We start from the raw sequence: 8,987 nt of genomic DNA, 5'->3' as shown, positions 1-8,987 counted from the left end.
AAGCTGGTAGAGGCAAGAGGACTTTTCCCTAGAGCCGTTGGAGGGAGACTTCTAGCCTCCAGGACTGTGAGAGAAAAAATTTCTGTTGTTTTAAGCCACGAAGTTTGTGGTCATTGTTCTGGTTTGCCAATGCTGCCATTATGCAAAACACCAGAAATGGATTGGCTTTTATAAAAGGGGGTTTATTTGGTTACACAGTTACAGTCTTAAGGCCATAAAGTGTACAAGGTAACACATCAGCAACTGGGTACCTTCACTGGAGGATGGCCAATGGCGTCCAGAAAATCTGTTTAGCTGGGAAGGCACGTGGCTGGAGTCTGCTCCGTAGTTCTGGTTTCAAAATGGCTTTCTCCCAGGACATTCCTCTCTAGGCTGCAGTTCCTCAAAAATATCACTCTTAGCTGCCCTTGGGGTATTTGTCCTCTCTTAGCCTCTCTGGAGCAAAAGTCTGCTTTCAGAGGCCATCTTCAAAATGTCTCTGTAAGCTGCAGCTTCTCTCTCAGCTCCTGTGTGTTCTTCAAAGTGTCCCTCTTGGCTGTAGCAAGCTCACACCTTCTGTCTGAGCTTATATAGTGCTCTAGTAAACTAATCAAGGCCCAGGCAGAATGGGCGGGGCCACACCTCCATGGAAATTATCCAATGAAAGATCTCACCCACAGTTGAGTGATCACATCTCCACGGAAACATCCAATCAAAAGTCTCCAACCCAATCAACACCAATACGTTTCCTGCCCACACAAGACTGCATCAAAGATAATGGCATTTTGGGGGACATAATACATACAAACCAGCACAGTCATTACTATAGTAACCCCAGGAAATGAAGACAACTCATTATAAGGCTGTGAAGTAAGAACTTTAATCATCCCCATCTGACAGATGGGGACATCTGAGGCTCAGAGAAATAAGGTTACATGCCCATGGTCACCCAGCTGGTCAGTGGCAGGTGGACTCCACAGCCCGGGCACCTCTGTGTTCCTCTCCCAGGATGCGGCCTGCGATGTCCCAGGCCTCAGAGTAGAAGCCGTGACTTCTGCTTCTCTTCCTCTGACAGGTCTGTGTGGCAAGTCCTCCTCAAAACTCAAGGTATTAGTTTTTGTTGTTGAATGTAAATCAACTCTCCCAGTCAATGGCAAGATGGATGAGAGGAACCCAGTGGCTTTGAAGTAAGGAGAAGCTGGGCTAGATGTGAAAGACAGGTGAGTAGCAGGTGCTGAGGAGGATTTCCCACAAGGCTGAAGAGACTGTGAAGCCCAGGATGGATTTTATTTTCCTCCAAGATCCTTTTCCAACTTTGTCTGGAAAGAGCCCTCCACCTTCTGGAATGTTCCCCACTTGAACGTGGCACTCAGCAACCCAGCTCTGGCCCTGGACGTGCACCTTGGCTTCAGAAAATCTTGCTTTTCAAGTTTTTACACCGCACTGGAGCAAGAGACCACAGTTTTGGATGATAGTAGCATTCTAGCATTCTGTTGCACTGCAATTTTAGGATTGACGAGTGTCCCACACCCACCGTGTTCAGGATAATTAAAGCATGACCTAACCAGGGTGTCTGATGTGGCTGGGGCCTCACTGGACCCCAGAAAACATAAGGGTTCTGGGGGATCCTGTGGCATTAGTCGATTTTGCATCAAGTTGAATCCAGACCCTCAGGGGCAGGCTCCCTTCCTTGCCATCTGACAGATCCCAAGGCAGGAAGCCCTAAATCGACTTTTTGCAGGTCTTGGAAGCAATCAACTCCCCCCATCCCCAACTTGTTTTTACTTTCCTTTGTGCACCTGGAATTTGGGCTTGTCGCTGACCTGATTGTAATTTCTGACCTTACCTCTTGGTAAGCATGAAACACAGACAGTTCTTAATGTCCCCTTCCTGAAGCAGATTTTGCACCCCACCCTGGGGCACAGAAATTAGTTCCAGAAGGAGAATTTAGTCTCTTGATTTATAATCGGGGCAGGTCACTTAATCCTGCCCCACCCAGGGTAATTGCCATGAATCATCCTATCTCATGGCTGACGGCAGGTACCTGTGGAGGGCCGGGAGGTCAGCGTCCCCACTCCTCAACCACCCATGCGACCCCACCCACTACCCGGGTTCGGGTCTCATTTTGACATTGAAAAATAGGGAAGAGTTATTTTTAGCTCTCTGCTACCCAGTTTCTGGAGGAGACACAAAAGGACCAAAGCTGGGTTCAGAGAGATTGGGGTTCAGGTTCACTTTTGTTATCCTGGTTCTGAATTCTGGTTAGAACAGGGATCTACTTACGGAGTGGCTCTTTCTGAGTTCTGATTCTGACTCAGTCCACAGACAGGGCCTGTGGTATTCATCCTTCAGCAAATATTTCTGTTCTAGGCACTGGGGATGCTGTGATGAAGAAAACAGACAAAACACCTGTCCACTGGAGGTTACATTCCAGTTGGACATGCAGAAAATAAGAAAAATAGTGGGAATGTGATAATTGTAAAGGAGAAGTAAGTAAAACAGAGAGGGGACATATGAAGGGTCCATGACGGTAGGGGAGGTCAAATATTAGAAGGGACAAGTGCACAGTAACTTTCTGTGTGTTTTTGGATAAGAAGTGAGTCTTCCTTGTGTTGTCAAAGGAACTGAGTCCACGTAGAGGACCCAGGGCCCAGATGTAGAAGGGGCATGTAGAAGGGGCTCAGTAAATATTTGTGAACAAAACATCAAAGAACTTTACACATGCAAGGTCTGATAATGATGACATGATGACAATGGTATTTTAAAGGGAAATTGCAAAGCCTTGGAGTCTTCTTTTTCACCAGGTGACAAGTATTGATGGAATATTCCTGCATTCTTCGGTGCTGTCCGTGGGTCCTGAATGTTCTTGGTTTGCTCCCAGAATGTAATTTCAACAGGGGAATATTCCACATACTTTTTTTTTTACATAACACTAAAAGCACTGTTATGTAATAAACCTCTCCACCCCTCAAAAAAGGCCGAGGAAAAGCAGAGAGTTGTTTTGTTTCGTTTTGTTTTGTCGCATATATTGCCTGATTCAGAACTTTTGATAGAGAAAGGTGTTATCAGTCTCCAGTTAAACTACAACCTCAGTGTGGCCCTGGGATTTTCTTGCTGTGTCTTTGGGCAAATCAAGTCACTTCTCTGGCTTCCCTCATTGTGTGTAAATGTGGTTCATGATGCCAACCTCCTGGGCTTATTATGCAAAAGAAGCAAAGGAATAATTTTGATGTACTCAGTCAGTGACGTCAATTGGTAATGACAATCGGGAGAAAGATTCCCTCTGGATCCTTCCCAGAAAGAGTCAGTGGCTCTCAGCCTCAGTATTTCCCATCTCACAGATGGGTTCTTCAGGTAAAATACAGGATGCTCAATTGAATTTGCACCTCAGATGAACAAGGAATAGTGTTTTAGCATAAGTATATCCCATGGACTATTTGGGATATACTTAAACTAAGACTAAAACTACTTGCTGTTTATCTGGAATTCAGCTTTAACTGGGTGTCCTGTTTTTTTTTTGCTAAATCTGAGAACTGCACTCAGGGCAGTGATGGAGAAGTGACGGAGAGTCTTCAGCTGCCCTTCTGTTTTTCCTTGCAATGACTGGGAAATTGGCAGGGGAACCTAGAGATTGGCCTTTTAAAATCCCAGAACTGAAAAGCTGGAGACCCCTTGGAGACCTTCTAGCCAGGGAAGGCAAACTCGAATACTTAGATAAGTCAGGCAGGTGACACTGGTGTTTTGGGTGAATCTCCTTATTTTTAAATGTTAGCCACATATTCAATTAAAACAAAAACAAAAACAAAAACCCCACCGTGTGGAGCAAAGGAACAGTCTGCTCTGGTCAGTTTCTCAACTGCAATTGAGGCCAAGCGCTTTTCCTTGTTATATGAGGCCCAGAGAAGCAACCAAGCCTGTATAGCTGAGGTCTCTCAAAAGATGTTGGAATGACCAGTTTGGAAATGAAAGGTAATTGAAGATGAGCCTGAAAGAGGCAGGATGGGGGCATTCCATGCAGTTGGTGACTGTTTTCACTTCCACCGGCTTATCAGACTCTCAGATTGTACCCATTTATGGTTAGGTCACTGAGATTCAGAAGGGCAAAGTGTCATCCTCTGCCTAAGATCATATAGGGAAGTCTCCACAGGTAAATCTAAGGCTGATTTTCTGTGAATGGATTCAGATGAAATAAAATCTAAGCTTCCTTTTGGATCTCAATAGAAACTAATTCAAAATCCGATTTTATGCCTTGTAAACACTAGGCCCAGAGGCAAGGCAGGAGCCAGGCTGTGTCCAGACTTCTGACCCCATTTACAAATAAAGAAAGGATTGTAGTCAAGATTGCAGCAATGCCACCAGGCACATCAGCACTTACCTTGTTTTCTATCCTACCAGCTCTCCAGCTCATCCAACCTCTGAACATTGATTTGTTTCCTTTGTACATCTTCACATAGGAAGGATGTTCTGAAAGGTGTTGATAAAGATTTTGAAGGGGAAAGGATGTGATCTAAGGCTATATAGGGCGAGGGAAGGAAGAAGGGCAAAAAAGGAACAAATATTTATTGAGAGCCTAGTGTCGGCCCTGCACAATGAAAGGTGTGGCATATAATTCTTTCTCAGCTGTCTACATGTCTGAATAATTTTCATTCTTCAGGTTTCAGCTCATATATCCCATGTTCATAAAGTCTTTCTTGACTACCTTCTCTAAGTGGCTCAGTTTCTCCATTGCACTAAAATCTGTAATTATCTTGCTTATTTGGGGACTTTCTCCCCTTATCAACCGCAGACTGTTCGAGGGCAGGTACTCGGTCATATTCTCTGATGCATGCCTAAGTGCTTTTCATGGTACTTGGCACATAGTAGGCGCTCAACAAATACGTTAAATATTTATGAGTAAATATTTATGAGAATACATATTTATGTTCCATCCTTCTTGAGAGTCGGGACTAATCCTCTAAGTTTCTCTTAGCCTCTTGTACTACTAACATCCTTGTAAGTGGGAGATGGAGCTACAGTCCTAGGAGAGAAAGGGTCAGGAAAGGGTCAGGAGGGAAGAATTGGCATGCAGAGCTGTAAAGTGTACCCGGTGGATTTATGCTTCCTGGGTCGATTATGGGGCAGCTTGCAAATAAATTATCTGTAAACTGATGAAGCCTATTTTTAAAGGTCCTAGTGCCTCGCAGCTCTAGGGGATGACATCATAGAACCCTGCGTTCCACTCCGGAGCCAAGCCTTGTGAGCCTCCGAAACTACGAATCCCAGAATGCACCGCAGCTCAGGGGCCCCACAGCTCCACGAGCGGCCCTCCCCGCCGCGTCTAAGGCCACCGCCCCTGGAACCAGGAAGACGCCGGGTGCCCCTCCCGCCAAGCCGCCTGGCTCCGCGCGGGGCCTGCTGGGACTTGTAGTCTCCGCGCGCCGGGAGTGCCCGCTCCGGAATCTCAGCCGCCGTCTGGGGGCAGACGCGGCGCGGGTACGCGTGCGCAGTGCGCGGGCGGCCGTCGTGGGCGCCGCTCGGGCCAGCTCTGTGCTTGCCGGAGCCGGAGGAGCAGCGGCGGGGTGCTGCGGCCCAGGGCCGGGAGAAAGTTTTGCGCGAGGAGCGCGGGCGCACTGGAGCAGCGGGGGCGGGCCCGGCGCGAGGCGGCGGCGGCCCGGCTCCGGGAGCGTCGCGCCGGCTGAGGCGAGCGGAGAGGCGTCCGCGCGTCCGCCGAGGGGCCGACGGGCGCTGGTGAGTGCGGGGCCCCGGCAGCCCCTGTCCCCGCGCGTTCGCTCCGCAGCTGCACCTGGGCGAGGCCGCCTGGCCGGCTCACCTGCGCGGGCGAATTCGGGCGGGCCGGAGGGGGCGGCGTCCTCTTCCCGCGGATCCTTTTATTGTTTTTCTGACCTCAGCCCTCGGCGGCGTCCGGCACTGGAGGGTGGGGAGGCCGGGGGCAGCCGAGGCGGCCGAGGAGCGAGTCTTGAGGCGCTGCTGAGAAGCACGGTGGGGTCCTCTCCCTCCCCCGGAGGAGAGTCGCGCTGGACGTCCTGCTCCGGCCAGCTGTCCGGGGATTCCCGGCGGCATCCCAGACGGAGCCCCCGGGGCCGAACTGCCCAGGGCATCGTTTTCTCACACTTTAGTGCGCTTTCTGTTCAGGGCTCGCCCGAGTCAGAAGTCGACTCCGCCCTGATTTCATAGACTCGTGCCATGTTGGCTGCTTTACCCCCGCACCTTCACGGTGCAGGTGAGGACCGGGAGAGCTGAAAGTGACTTGGCCGGGGTCACGCAGGTAGGACCAGGGAGGCGACCATGCCAGCTGCGTCCTTTCGACCGCACCGTTGTGGGGCCGTCCTGAGTGCTTTGTGGTTTTTTTTCAGACACTTTCTATTGACTCTCCGGAATGGATTGTTAGAGGGGAAAGAGTCATCATAAGGAACGCGGTCTTGTTATTTATAGTGTTTATTGCCTTCGGTAGAATTCTATTTATGTTGTGCCCCAAAACAGATTTCTGCCGTGGACCGTGCACATAAATAATGAAATTGGATTGCTTTCTTTGGGGGCAGTTTCAAGGAGAGATTTAAGGAGGAAATATTCATGCAATTTCTGCTCTTTTTGTCATCTATTTTGCCTTCCCATCATATGATACTTGTTTTCTTTGCCATTGTTGGTTGTCTGTGTGTGTGTGTGTGTGTGTGTGTGTAAGATTTTCTTTACTGTCTTGTTGCGTTGCCCTTGAATTAGTTTTCTAACTAGAAAATCGTATTTCCTGTGTGTTTAATGACTGGAACAAATAGCACACTGTGAGGTTTATACCATTGTCTTTTATCTTAGAAACTACTGATCAATCTGCTTTATTTACCCCGGTACTCGGCTTGCATTCTTTCTATTTAGCTTAATGCCGTTGAAAGAATTTACAGCAGACTTTGGGTAAGCGTGATATGATTCAGATAAAAATTTTAAAAAAATTATTTTGTAAAGTAATATGCTTTCTTTGCATTTTGAAGAAGTTGGAGAACTGTTATTTCCAAAATTGTGAGATTTATTATGGTAAGATTATTCTCACCAAAATGCCTATTATTTTTGGTGACTAGTCACCAAAAAGCAGCCAACTCAACTAGTTTTATTTGTGAAACGAGTAGATAAAGGCTTGCTTTTCTTAAAAAAATTTTTATCGTGATTTTCTTATTGACACACTTGTGACAAAAAGTATTTTCCCAAATAGAGTTCATTTAAATATTTGTCACCCAAGCCAGATATTCCCAAGGGAAATTGCATTTTAGAATACAAATATATTTAATTATTGATATTTAATCACTGATATTTAATTTTAGCAGATTTGCATTAATAATTAATGTATTTTGTAGTGCTATAAAACCTTTCAATATGTCTATAGATAGGTTTCTGCTGAAGGTATACCTGTATCAAGGTATGGCTGTGAATTTGTCTTTTGGGGTAAACATCAGATAAATTGTGACATTAAGATGTGATTTATGTGTATTGAAACTGCTTCGTATTTCACTTTATCTTGTTAATTAGTATTTTTATTGTTGCTTTGGAGAGGGGTGGATTGAAGAGTTTTGTATCTTTTCTCTTCCCAGTTTTAACAGTGTAGCAAAATAGAAAAGAGAGGTGGTGTGTAAATTTGAGTTTTGTCATAGACCAGGAGAGACAGTAAAACAGGATGAGTATACAATTGTTAGGAAACTCCCATGAGTTCATAATCCGGAAGGACCTTTTTAGAAGTGTTTAAGGACATGAAGAATAGCATTGAATTATTTTCTTTAAAAAGTCACTGTGGGTAATACTCAAAGTGTTAGCATACTGTATAGGATGAGATGGTATTGAGGACTCTTAGGAAAATACTTGGAAATACTAGGAAAGGTTGTAACATTTGACATTTTTAGAGGGCTTTTTCTTTAAAAACTTTTAATGGAATTTTTTTTAAATGGCTTTTACTTAAGCCTGAAAATTCTTTACTCTTATTCTTATAGCCATGCTGCAAATCCCAGTTGTTTTGACTATATTATCGTTTGTAACCCAGAATGAAATCGTAGGAAGTAATTTATTAGCATAATTTAAGTCAGACCTTGACATTGAAATATTGGTTGGTACCAGATAAATAGTTGTTGTTGTTCTTGTTTGAATAAGTGTCATTTAAGAACGGGGAAGATAAACAGTTTCTGAATAGAATGTAGTTATGATTCAGATGTGACAGTAGTTACCCTCTGCTTTTATTAGCTAGAAAATTTCAAATACTATAGCAGTAACTGCCTCAAAATACTTGCCATTTGATTCCAGTTGTGAGCTGATGTAATATACAAATACTCCATAGGTTTGAACATTTTACTTTGGGTAATATTAAAATTTTACTTTAAATTTCGAGATTTTTCTCATCACATTTCAGATCAGCAGTAATACAATAACATTACTTCAGTAGGAGATAAAAATTTAATTTGAGGTCTTTTGATGATTTGTAGGTGGACAACATTTGGAAATTGACATGGTATCTGAAAGGAGCTGTTGATGCACAAACTTGGTAGCTTTACAAACTTGGCTACAATGGTTAATTATTTTTAGAAACATAAATATACAGGATATTTTTATTTAAAAGTAAAACTTCTTGTTGATATTGTTATAACAATGGGAATCGGTTATTCTTACTGAGTAACATTAAACCATTTTAACTCTAAATAGTTTTTTTCTTTGTAGCTCCTGTGTGAAAAGAATGTGTATGTTTATGATTTCTAGAAAATATGTAGCAAACGTATTTGCCATTTATTTTAGTCAGCCTTTCTATCAGTTGAGCTGCTGATTCAAGAAGATGGTGGTTTTTTTGTTTGTTTTTAATTAAATTCAATTTTATTGAGATATATTCACATAACATGCAATTATATACTTGTGCATTTTCACCCCAGTCTATTTTTGAACACCAGAAAGAATCAGAATGAGAATAAGAAGTAAAAGTAAAAAAGAACACCCAAATCATCTCCCCATCCCACCCTATTTTTCATTTAGTTTTTGTCCCCGTTTTT

At 44.2% G+C, this 8,987-nt stretch overlaps 1 protein-coding gene and 1 long non-coding RNA gene across 4 annotated transcripts in view; one reads left to right on the top strand and one right to left on the bottom strand.

Annotated features, from left to right (window-relative positions):
* Positions 1-900: 900 nt before the first annotated feature.
* Positions 901-4,463, bottom strand: LOC119509762. The gene is made up of 3 exons (XR_005211789.1): positions 4,355-4,463; positions 2,263-2,361; positions 901-1,422 (listed from the first exon to the last, which is right to left on the bottom strand). It is a non-coding gene; the product is annotated as an uncharacterized LOC119509762 (long non-coding RNA).
* Positions 4,464-5,427: 964 nt separating this feature from the next.
* The window catches only part of PLEKHA1 (pleckstrin homology domain containing A1), an 82,949-nt gene continuing 79,389 nt past the window's right edge, over positions 5,428-8,987 (top strand). Inside the window, exon 1 of one of the 3 annotated variants that reach the window (XM_037804751.1) lies at positions 5,428-5,706. The gene's annotated coding sequence lies outside the window, so the exon portion shown is untranslated. The remainder of the gene's footprint in view (positions 5,707-8,987) is intronic. The other 2 variants (XM_037804752.1, XM_037804750.1) reach the window with 2 other exon arrangements.

The sequence above is a fragment of the Choloepus didactylus genome, chromosome 15 (assembly GCF_015220235.1).
Source record: "Choloepus didactylus isolate mChoDid1 chromosome 15, mChoDid1.pri, whole genome shotgun sequence".
NCBI lineage: Eukaryota > Metazoa > Chordata > Mammalia > Pilosa > Megalonychidae > Choloepus > Choloepus didactylus.
The sequence above is the reverse complement of the archived record's forward strand: the minus strand, read 5'-3'. Positions and strand labels throughout refer to the sequence as shown.